The sequence below is a fragment of the Felis catus genome, chromosome C2, assembly GCF_018350175.1.
Source record: "Felis catus isolate Fca126 chromosome C2, F.catus_Fca126_mat1.0, whole genome shotgun sequence".
Taxonomy (NCBI): Eukaryota; Metazoa; Chordata; class Mammalia; order Carnivora; family Felidae; genus Felis; species Felis catus.
In genome coordinates, this window is record NC_058376.1 from 157,876,718 (window position 1) to 157,889,229 (window position 12,512).

The window sequence follows — 12,512 nt, forward strand, 5'->3', positions numbered from 1 at the left end:
TTGGGATTCTGTGTCTCCCTCTCTCTCTGCCCCTCCCCTGCTCGTTCGCTCGCTCTCAAAAATAAAATTTTTAAGAAATTAAAAAAGAAACTAGAATGTCCATTCCCCCACCCTCTTCTGAAACCTTGGTTGAGTGGTCTACATCACCTGAAGCTCTGAGTTCAGAACCTTTGTAACTACCTTGGGGGTCCCGCATTTGCTGCTACCACATTCCCGTGGGGACTCTCTCAAGGGGCCCCTCTGCAGACCACCAGAAGCTTGGGAGATGCAGGGAACTGGTCTGATACGCACTTTGACATCCACTCTGCTGACCCCGGTCCGTGCCTCTGGGGAAAGCCAGGTTCAGAAAGGACATTTTCCGGGTAAATACTTAGTATCAAGTAAAACAGTGGTTCTCAAAATGTCACCAGCATCAGCTTCACCTGGGAACTTGACCTGAAAACCCTCCATGTACCCACCCCCTCCCCAGCCCTCCTGAATCGGAAACTCTGGGCTGAGGCCCAGCCATCGGCGTGTGAACCAGCCTTCATGGGATTCTGACGTGCCTCAAGTTTGAGAACCACTAAAACACAGTGAAAGACGGGGGGGGGGAGGGGACACCCCACTTTCAGTACCAAATGATAAAAGGGCACAGTAATGGAGTGCCCGTGCCCGCCATCCACAGCAGTGTGAAAAATAGGGCATTGACTATACGTCAAATAATAATGTGTTTTAAACCCACTTTTCTGATTTTTAAAAGTGAATCCTCAGGTGTTCTGGACTGTGGAAATCTGACCCTTCCCTTCTTCATCGTAATTAACATGCCCAGAACGTCCTTTGCTTTCTCCCAGCAGGGACATTGGAAGGTAAGGTATTTGCCACTGATTTAAAGGCTTGTGTTTTGGGTTTTTTTCCATGATTATTAAATTCTTCACACAGTGTAGGGCAAATTTTAAAGGCTTTATATTTCTTTAATCCGAGCTCACAACCACCCCATTTTCAGGAGAACTAGAGGCAACGGGAGGTGAAGCAGCCTGCCCCCCTCCCCATCTCCCCAGGAGTAAGAGGCATATGCCTGCTAGAGCGGAGGTTGGAACCCAGGGTGTCCCCAGACCCATGGTCAGACCTGCTTTTGATTTGCTAGCTCCATTAAGGACAGCTGGGACCAGGAAAGACTAGCCATGCAGCTCAGCACCCTGTGAGCAGTGAAGAGCCATTTATGATTGGCAGCTAACTTGGGGAACCCCTGACTCCAAAATGTCATGCTATGAAGACAAAACCCTCCGGGCAGTCGTTTCAAATAAATTGGTTACTCTTTTACCTTGTTTTGTTTTTGATGAGAGTAGATTCGCTTGTCTCGTCTTGCTTATAGTCATCACTAGATGTTTACCTTAGGCCCCATGGATGGTGTTTTATGTAGGCCTTGTGCAAGCCACGGCCAAGGACACTTGCACCCCGTGCATCTGTCTTTTGGTAGATACTGGCCCCATGGAAGTGGCTTAAAAAACAAAAAGATAACAGTGATTTGAAGGTTTCCGTTCATTGTGTAACAAGGCAAAGGTCCCCACGTACTGCAGTGAGCCTGTCTGCAGGAAAGCTGTGTGGACGCCTTTGCTGGGATTTCAGGAAGACTCTCCCAGACAGAACCCAAGTGGAAGGGTTACACTTTGCAGCATCGTGATTCTGTTTTTTATAGTTGGGAAAGTGGAGGTTCAAGGTCAAGTAACCTGCATTAGGCACAGCCCAGCCCTGTATTTCCAGAGCCACAGGCCTGTCTGCTCCAGAACAAAGACCCTGACCCGCTCCCCTGCTGGTATTTACTGCCTTGGGGGGGGGGGGGGGGTGGCTGGCGTGTGTCCTCTCAGTTGGGTACAGGCAGCTCCAGGAAGGGAGGCAGTAGTGTCATTCCTGTTTCTCAGGTGAGGAGCGGGCTTGGAAAGGTCAAGAAGTTTGCCAGTTCTCCCAGCTGGTGAGTGAAGAGTCAGCCTCCGAAGATGTCTTCTTCTGACCCTGCTAATGGGCCCCCTCCTCCCCTCTACCCCACCGCAGGCTGCAACGTGGGACTGACTGCCTTCCAAACGTTCTAGCTGTCTTCAGTCTGAAACACTGGAGCTTGGGGAGAGAAGGCACTGGAAGTTGGGGGAAAAAAAACCGTGCCCTCCTGGGGCAAACCTCCAAGCTTGTTCCTTCAGGCCTGACTCAAGTGGAAGAAGTGTGTGTGTGTAATTGACTTTTTGTGAAACTCAATTCTCTTCTGTCTCTGCCTGTACTGTTTCTTCTTGTACATCGCCTGGGGGAATACCCTTCAATGTTTAGAGCACAAAACAAATAACAGAAAAAAGGAAACACTGTTCCAGGAACAAAGCATCCAAAATCAGAAGTATTACAGATGTATGGAATAGAATATGAATTCTAATCCCCAGAGATAACCACTTATTTTTTTAATGATTTTTATTTTTTTATTTTTTTAGTTATTACAAAAGTCCTACACATTTATCAGTACATCAGAATGAATTAAAAGTAAATACATGCTGGGGCACCTGGTTGGCTCAGTCAGTTAAGGCTCTGACTTCAGCTCAGATCGTGATCTCACAGTCATGGGTTCAAACCCCTTGCTGGGCTCTGTGCTCACAGCTCAGAGCCTGGAGTCTGCTTCGAATTCTCTCTCTCTCTCTCTCCCCTTCCCCACCCCCCCCCCCCACTTGTGCTCTGTTTCTCTCTCAAAAATAAGTAAGCATTAAAAAAATACATGCTTCATTGCTCAGACTTTCTTGACAGGCACAGGTCTGAGACCACATCGACGCATACAGCTTACCTCATGGGTCACCAGGTCTCCCCACCATTGAGCCCCTTGATTTCTGACTCAGAGTAAATGGAATCGGCGAGGGCTGACCTGCAATCCTTTTGAAACAAATCAATCACTGGGTTCTGACCTTCAGTGCCCAGGGCCACCTGGAATCTGCCTCCTCTCCCCAGCCCGCCCCTCCCCTACCATCCTGCTTGCTGCCTGCCCGTAGGGCTTCCTTAGGCTCCCTTCCCCACAGAGTACTCTCTTTCCCCAGGTGACAGCTTGACTCCCTCCCTCCCCTGAATTTCCCACAGAATATGTGCCGCTGGCCACAGCACACTCCTTCCCTCCTGTCTTCCTACCCTGTTCAGCCTTGTCTCCAAAGCCATATCACCTTCAGATTCTGACATAATTTACCTGTGATCTGATCTCCCACTATAACCCCCTGAGGGCAGTGATCACTGTCTGCTTTGCTCCTTGATAGATCCCCAGCACCCAGAACAGGTCCTGGCACACACTAGGTATTCAGTACGTGTTGGATGAGCAAATGTGGGAGCCACCTTTGCCAAGGCTGAGGAGTAAAGGGCCCTTCTACTGGCCCCCAGCTCCTGCACCCCAGCCCCCCTGCGCTGCTCACATGAGTGGCTTCCTCCCAGCTGAATCCAAATGGCCTTTAAGCGCTGGGAAACTCAAGGTTCATCAAGTCCGGTGCCCTCATCTTACCGATAAGGGTGATGAGGCCCACAGGCCAGGGCACTTGCCAAGGGGAAGAATGCCTTCTGTGGGCATTGTGGCCAGAGGCTGACGTGGACAAGCCCAGGAAGTTTGGATGCATCTTGCCAAGCTTAGGGACACAGAAAATCGCTTCCGGGCTGCCTTCCTTGAGCTGACCAGATCAGGTTACCCCATTACTCACATGGTACCTCCTACTTCAAAACCCTTTATACTCGTAATTTAGCAAAGAATCAACTATGATTTTGCAATATCCTCTCTCTCTACCAAGCAGTAAGCTTCAGGAGCCTAGGGTCAGGGTCGAATTTGTTCTTGGCCTCCCCAGGACCTGGCACAATGCCCAGCACATAGTAGGCGTTTTGAGGGACAGCTGACTCGCTGTCTCATGTAGTGCCTTAACACCTTCTCCATCCCGTAAAAGGCATCCAGTGTCCCTCCTCCCAGAGCCACCAAATTCAGACACTACTGCCAAATAGGTGACATCATCAGCTGGGGAAGAAAGTGTCTTTGTGAAGACGTCCCTGTTTCTCTCTGTGGAGTGGTAGGAGTGACCTAGGACTTAGGGAAGAGACCTAAATTCTGTTAGTAGCAGCCAAAAGCATTCATAACTTGTCTAACCAGAACCGTTACAGAATTATCACCCATCACAAGAAGCCTGGAGGTGGGGAGTCCAGGGTTGATGCAGTGTTTCAAAAACCCAGGCCATACCTTTCTGGTCCATCACCTGATGCTCACGAGGCATCACTGCCACGTTCCGGGAGGAAGAAAGGGGAAGCATAAGGACCAGAAATACGCCTCCATTTATCAGGAGACAGCTCTCCCAGAATCCTCCGCAGAGCTGACTTCCACTTACATCTCATTGGCTGGAACTGCATGACGTGGCCGCACTGGCAGAGCGCCTAGAGGAGGTAAAGATTCAGCCACTGGGAGTGGACAAGCTGAAGCAATGAGGGAAAATAGGTATAATAGCTGTAGAATTAGCCAGCAGCATCTGCCAAGACTACGAAGTTATTTTTTAATATCACCGTTTCTGTGGGCTTTCTTATTGCAAAAGCAATGAGTACACATTGTTACTTCAGAAAAGATTTAAAAATGTCTACAGTCCCATCACACAGAAGTAACCACTGCTTATGCCTGGCTTATTATTCTTCCAGTTCTTTGTATCTTTCAACATGGACAAAACCACACTATGGGTTGCTCTGTAATTAGCCTTTTCACTTGATACAGTGAAAAGTCCTTCCAAATCATTAAACATGCTTTGCAGAATCACATCCTATGTCTGTGTGTTCCATTGAATTAGGTGCCGTGATTTGCTTCTTTGGCCCCTTCATGTGGCACCTTTTGGGGTTTGTAAGGGTGCGATGTGACAAACCAACACTCGTAGCTAAATCTCTGCTCAGCAGCCCCCCTTCTCAGAAGGGGTCAGGAGAGAATAGTCTTGGATATGCACAGTCCTGAGAGCTTTGAGGGCCCCTGCCAAGTGGCCTCCCTGGATGGGTTGTTCCAATGTACCTCCCTTCCAGCAGATCCAACACCCATTTCTCTCCACACTTTTCACCAACACTGACAAGATAGACTGGGGGAACAGGGGCAGTAGCCGGACACAGCCCCCTCTTTTCCCAGAGGAAGTTACAGAGGAAGCACTGGCACTACGGTTCAGCCAGCCCTGGAACCCGGGCCTTGGCACTGCATTGTGCCCCCTCCTAGAGCACCCATGGGGTAGAGAGAAGCACCGGGATGCAGGAGAGTCTGCGGGGTCTCAGGAGGCAGGAAGTGGTGACAAGCATTGTCAAGAAGGGCGGGCCAAGCCCAGGAGGCCTTGGGGGCACAGTGCCCCATAGGTCATGGGTGTGGGCAGTCCTGGGTCTGGGAGTCACCCTGGGCAGATAGATTTGTTTCTGACTCAGCACTGCAGTGCCACTCGAGCTGTGGGACCCTAAGCTGCTCACTTCCTTGTCTCTGGGACCAGTAAAATGGAGAAATAGGGCTCATATCCGGGTCCTCTTGCCAGCCATTCATGCCTATTATGAACTGAATTGTCTCCTTTAAAGTTCATATGTTGGAGCCCTAACCTCCAGTGCCTTAGAATGGAACTGCATTTGGAGATAGGACATTTAGGGGGATAATTACAGTTAAATGAGGTCGTAAGGGTGGGCCTTGATCTGATAGGACTGGTATCCTTATAAGAAGAGGTAGAGACACCAGATCTCTCTTCCTGACTAGGCACAGAATAAAGGCCACATGAGGACATGGCAAGAAGTTGGCTATCAACCAAGAGGCCTCAGAAGAAACCAAACCTGCCATAGCTTTGATCTTGGATGTCCAGGCTCCAGAACTGCAAGAAATAAATTCCTGTGATTTAAGGCCCATCGTCTGTGCTATTTTGTTAGGGCAGCCCAAGCCGACTAAGATGGTGCCCCCACAGGCATCGGGATTGATGCTGCTTCTCCTTCATTCTGAGCCACAAGTATCAGATACCCTGAAACTGGAGGGAGAGTCTTTCCACGCCTTGAATATTTGGTGTGACAGATGCTGCGGACGCCCATGCATTATCCAGATGGACTCTGGTTCCCATGGCCATCATGGGCAGTTCCCTGCATGGTGACTACATCCCCTCTCAAGCTCTGTACTTGAAGCTCTTTGTGGTACCCCTGGAGCCTGCTCAGCCTCTATGCGGGCCACATCTGCCAGGAGGTGGCAGGGAGCCAGTGCCCGTGGGGCTGTCTTCCACGAATGAGGACTAGAAGTCAAAATGGTCCCAATATTCTGCACAGTTCCTCAGACAGTCCCCAGCAGGTTCAAGCACATGTTGACTGGCTCACTGATGCCTCTTTATTGGCTCATGCTTTATTTATTGGCCCTTTATTGGCTCATACTCTTCCTCTCTGTAATTCCTCCTCCCGGAGATCGCCTCTCAGACCTCTCAGGTGCATATGCATACACACTATCGAGATAGAACGTATACTTTGGGGACAACGAACAGCACTGTAGCTGCAGAGCCCAAGTTCTTATCACAGGGATGATGGCCGCTGAAGCAATGGCGACCACCACAGAACATTGAACCAGGAGTCTTCAAATCCCAGCTCTGCCTCTCACTAGCAGGGCCGTCTCAGGGCAAACACCAATGTAGGTCTCCACATCATCAGCTGTGGGAGTGGAAATAACACCAACCTCACAGAACTGATGAGAGGCCTGAGGAAGATAATGTGGGAAAAGAGCCTGGCCCACAGTGTGCATTCGGCAGAAGGAAGCCACCCTTTCTTTCTGAGGCAGCTATGAAGTTGTACTGCTCAGGTCTGGCTTCCAGAAAGAACTCACTGCTCTGTTGCTAGGAGTACAGCAAGCTGACGGCAACTAGCTGTAGTGCCTTCAGCTGTGCCTCAGTCTCTGAGCAGAGGCCCTGCCCTTTCCAGGCAGCCCCCCAGCCCATGACTGAGCACAGCAGAGTCCTGAGGCCAGCCCTTTCCTTGTGGTATAGAATTTCTCGGAGGAGAAATCTTTGCTCAGGAGCTCTTCATTAGACCAGCTGAAGCTCCATCAGACCCGCATGACAGTCAGAAGTTCTCCTGCCCAATCCTGCTGCCTCCCCTTTTTACCCTTCACTGTTATCCACCCCCTTCCGTCCCCCAGCCATTACCCCCCAAAACGTCTCTCACTCCTACTCCCTCCCAGGTGGGTCCTCTCAAGGGATGATGGTAAGGCATCTTTCCCTTCCTCTCTTATTTCTGAATAGACCTATTACAGGAAATAGCAACAAAGAGAGGCTTTCATAGGGTTCCATGTGAAAGTCTCTAGTCTTTTGGTTCCAAAAAAATTAGGATCACTCAGGACTCTTTCATTGCAAGCGATAGATCCTAGTTAATGTAATAGGAAAACGAACAAGAGTTTATTGGAATGCTATGGAATACTCAGAGTTATTTAAGGAAAAGCTATAAAGAACCAGGCTCCAAAAGGACAGGGACCCAACAGCTCACCATCTCCTAGAATTATGAGCTCTTTTTTTTTTTTTTTTAACAGGACACCACTGTTGACATAAAGAAGTTCTAGTCAAATTTTAGTCTTTGTAACACCCTACTTAGGGTTCAAATGCTGGGGAGAAGGTGTCTAATCGGCCCAAAAGGTGGTGGAGTGCCTTGAGAAGCAACTCTTCTCTTACTGATGGACAGAACCACTGACTCTGTATCCAAAGCAAGACCAAGGTATCATTAGGAGGTGAACGGGTCTGCCATGTGGCTGTTAGCTTTGATATAACTGAATGGGAGAAGAAGCAATACCCACCCTGCCCCAAATCATGCCAGGAGCCCAAAAGCAATGCGTTGCCAACATATCTCCACCTGTTCGCTCCTGCCCAACCACCATCCATTCCTTCCCTCAGTGTTTTTGAGTTTCTTGGGTTCAATATCATTGCATCTAATTTTAACGTTTTCATCCCCACGAAGTGTCAGAGATGCAGTCAAGAAGGGCCTGCGCAAACTATTTCAAAAATTCTTGCCTGGGATACAGTAAACTGCCTCCCTTTCCTCTGAAAGAAAACCACCACTTCCCCGTGCAACCCCTCCCTCCACTCTCCACCCTGAAGAAAGATGTGTTTTTAATGTTTATTTATTTATTTTGAGAGAGAGCATGCATTTGAGCTGGGGAGGGGCAGAGAGACAGAGAGGGAGAGAGAGAGAATCCCCAGCAGGCTCTGCACCATCAGCCCAGAGCCAGACATGGGGCTTGCTCTCAGGAACCAGGAGAACCTGAGCTGAAATAAGAGTCCAATGTGCTTAACTGACTGAGCCACCCAGGTGTCCCTGGAAGACATTCTTGATAGCACCAACTGAATCCTCAGGCCCTCTGGAATTCTGCCACCTTTGAAAGGTCTTGCATTTAGTAATATCTTTAATGTATATCTATTTTTGAGAGGGAGGGACACAGAGTGCAAGCAGGAGAGGGGTAGAGAGAGAGAGGGAGACACGGAATGCGAAGCAGGCTCCAGGCTCTGAGCTGTCAGCACAGAGCCTGATGCGGGGCTCACACCCATGAACCGTGAGATCATGACCGGAGCCGAAGTCGGACGCTCAATCAACTGAGCCACCCAGGCGCCCCTAGTAACAACATCTTTAAAGGCTATTTCACATGCCTCTAACTTTTCAGATTAAGCTCCTTATCCCAACCCTAAAGCATGTTTGAGAGTTGAGGAAATTCATTACCATGCAGAAGGCTGCCAGCTGGGCCAGGAGGCCCGGCAGCAGGTGATGTGTGCCCTGCCCACATCCTCTAGGCAGGGACTCACGTTCAAATGCTGAAGTCTGCTGCCTGCCAACACCTGCGATTCTCTGCCTAAGGACTTTTGTGGGGTTTTGTTTCCGTTCTGACTGCTCACAGGTCAAGCTGCAGGTAGAAAGTTACACCCCTGGGAGCAGCCCTCACCCAAAGATAGAGGGGGATTTGCTAGACAAACCCACCAGCCTCCTTGCCCCTTAGGAGGGTGACTCGGTCTCCCAAAGTTCCTCGGGGGACAACCCCCTGCCCTGAGCTCTCCTTACCGGGAGCAGTCATTTCTGACAACTCACCTTTACCAGCTTCCCCTTCCCTGCCTCATTCCCCATTCTACTGGTGACTCCTTGGATCGCCTCCCCCTAAATTACTTGCACATAAATCTTGGTCTCAGTGTGTGTTCCTCTAGAGGTAGACCTCAAGACAAAGCCATCTTTGAAACAGTTAAAGTTTCTCTCAGAAAGACTTGGAGAACAGCAGCACCCCTGCGCTGCTGGCGGAGGTGCGGGGAGCAGGCGCTAGGCAGAGCCCCGCACCAGCTGGGGAAATCCGGACGCGCAAGCTACCGCCTTCTCCCCTGCACCAGCCAGGAGCCCCGCCTCCGTGCACAGATGCAGGTTGTGCCCTCCAGGCCTGGGGGGAGCCAGGAGGCTGCTTCTGGGAATAGAAGGGGTGCAGATGCCAACAGCCCTTCACTGCCTATAGGCGTATTTCACACTGACAGACTACCGGGGGTGTAGGACTATTTTTATTTAAAACACCGGTTGCCATGGTAACATCCACATGACCCAATACTTATTCTAAGTCACACAGAAAATACCCTTGGGAAGGGAGAGAGAGAAGCCCCATGAGAATGCAGTGCAGCTCTGGGATTCAAACAGCAAAGCGGCAGCTCCTGGGCAAGAGGAGGCCGCCCCAGCTCCTGTGTCTGAGCTCATGCTCCTGCACCCGGCCGAGTTCTCCAGGACTCTCACTTCGCCATCAGGGAAGCGGTGTAAAGGCATGTGAGGAGTGCTAGCATCTGCCCACCTGCCGTAGCTCCTCCTGGAAGGTCAGAAGTTTCGTCTGGAGTGACCTGTTGCACCAGTCAAGACGGGTGCTAAGAATGGGCCCTGGGCACAGGGTGGGGATGCTGGCAGGGGGACCCGCGCCCAGCCCTGCTCAGTGTTCCACTGCCTGCTCGGGCTGTAGGGAGTTTACAGGGCCGTGCATAGGCCCTGCGGCAGAAGAATGGGGGTTGGGAAGGCAAGGCCTGCTGCGCCACGTGTAGAGCACCTGCAAGGAGAAAAGGAAACCACGGGAAAAGTGCTGGCTTTTAAGAACCAGAAGGAGAGCTCATCCTACAGCAGCCTCCACCTGCGTACCTCCCTGCCCCGGGCGGCATTTCGGCCTCTGCACACCTTTAGTGGGTTTTTACCTCCCCAGTAGCATAATCCCAGGCTGGCAATGTTAACATCTGAGGCCCTCAGAGACACAGAGGACCCAGGGGTCCCCAAAAGACCTGCCAGGGACTGGCCAGAGGCCACGCAGCTGTGGTGGGTCAGTGTAGTAATTTGCATAATTCATAATTGTTAACATTACTATGGGTGGGGTGGATGTGGGCCACCCTTGAGGACCCCCAACTGGACAAAGGACTCCATACCTTTCCCCTCCCCCAGGCGATTCAATAGTGATTACAATAATAACAACAGCTCACACTGATTGAACACTTAATGTATGAGAGTGTCTGGCTCGTTTGACCCTCACAGTGACCTTCAAGGGACCACTGTAACACACAGTCTGCAGATGACAACCTCCAGTTCCCCATCACTGAGCTTAAGTAACCTGCTCAAGCAGCTGCTATGCAATAGAGCCTCGACCTGAACGCAGATCTGATTCCTCAATAAGTGCTTTTTTCTCCACGTCACGCTGTGAAAGTAACCGACTGGGACTGCCTTGACCGGGACGATGGCGGCAGAGGAGCAGAGAGAGGTGTGCATGGAAGCAGAGAAAGTCTCTGTTTCCTCATCTTTCAAATGGAAGTGATGTGCACCTATAGCCGATGCTGCCGGTGTCCCTCTCATAGCCACTCGGCTTCCTCAGCAGGCTGCCTAGAGATGATTTCCCCAAGGCCACTCCTTCCTACCTGACAGTGTCCTCCAGCCACAGCGGTGGGCTTAACTGAACACGTGGGGCAGGCCACACGTGTCCAAGAGTTAACGCTCTAGAGGCAGCCTCAACCAGTGAGGATGGGGCTGGTAAAGGTTCTTTCAAAGGCTCCCTATTGGGCTAGAGCCCTGGGTGTCCACTGTGTAACCTGCACCTTCATGCCCCAAATATCCATTTTCCTCCCTTCTCTGTCTCACTTCCCCATACCGTCACCGTGTTTTCCGGGATCACCTCCCAAATAAAGCACCTGAGTCCTTGTCTCAGGATCTGCTTTGCAGAGAACCCAATGTAAGACACGACCTCCTGTGGTTCAGGGAAGATTGAGAATGCATGCCAAGCTCTGAGCACAAGGAACACTTTAATGGCATCTAATATCTCTTGTTATATATAATATGTACTTGGGGAATAGAGTGGCATTTGGCTGTGAATTTACTTTGTACATTTTGGGCTGTACATTCCTTAAACTAGAAATCCCTAATCTGGGATTCAGTTTGGCTGCGGTGACCATCCACCAAATTCTTGATCCTCCTCGCATGGATCACTGGGAAAGACTACCTTCTGTATCAGTTTTTCTAGTAAAATTTCCTTATAGCCCAAAGGACAGGTTGCATAGAGTCGATAAGGCCTCAGACAAAACTGTAATTGATCTCTTCTGTCACCCTGCAGGCTCATGGCGCCTTATTGCTGCCCAAAGAGAAACCTGCCCCTGACACAGGAGAGCCCCTGTGCTTCCTCGATCTCACTTTACCTGAAATAAAGCTACGCCGTGAACAAGCTTGAACTGATATTCTCCGTCGCGGTCGGCACCTCAGAGGGAGCAGAGGGAGCATGCGTGCGCCCGGCTGCCCAGGGGACAGCTGGAAGCAGGTCATTCCTTCCCCTCACACTTCCACCAGGCTTCACGTTTCTTTTGAATATCCTGCTTTCAGCTGCAACTTTCATATGCCTTTTTAATTCTACTCCATAATGTATCCATATCTTAGAAAAATAGAATTGAGGCCACACCCCTGCCAACATGATGAATAGGAGTCACATTTCCTGACCTCTTGGTTTTATTTAAGCTGTTGGCTTTTGTGTCCTCTAATTCCACAGGCTGCTTTGTGTTTTCAGAAAAGAAAAAAAAAAAGAAATCAGAACACATGTGACAGGATATTTGAATCAGAAAATTAAAAAGAGGTTTTCTCGTCCACCCACAGCACCCTCTCCTATTTAGAGCAGAGAGCCTCAAACTTTCGTTTAGATGAGAGCCACGGGGAAGGGAGGAGCTTTTCAAATGCAGCTCCTTAGTCCCACTCCAGGAGGCTGATTTTAGGCTTTGAGATTCTTTTTTAAGCCGGGACGCTGGTCATTCCAATAAAGGTCATATTTGGACTTTCACTTTGTTCCTTTAAATCATAGTTTCTCAAAGAGAGGTGTCCCTAGAACACCCCTCTGTCCACCTCTGCCCTAAGCTCCCAGAGATGTTCAGCAGATCAGAGAATGCTGCTTCTTTGCCTGTCAAAGGCAAACAAACAGCTTGAAAATCTGATGCTTCACAAGGAATCATGTACCTCAAGGATTAAAAGCCCACAAATGAACCAGTTTGTTCATTTCTATTCTATTC

The 12,512-nt window shown here is 50.0% G+C and overlaps 1 long non-coding RNA gene across 1 annotated transcript; it reads left to right on the forward strand.

Moving 5' to 3' along the window:
* Positions 1 to 10,191: 10,191 nt before the first annotated feature.
* LOC123379825 lies at positions 10,192 to 12,051 on the forward strand. The gene is made up of 2 exons (XR_006584693.1): positions 10,192 to 10,732; positions 11,576 to 12,051. It is a non-coding gene; the product is annotated as an uncharacterized LOC123379825 (long non-coding RNA).
* Positions 12,052 to 12,512: the final 461 nt, after the last annotated feature.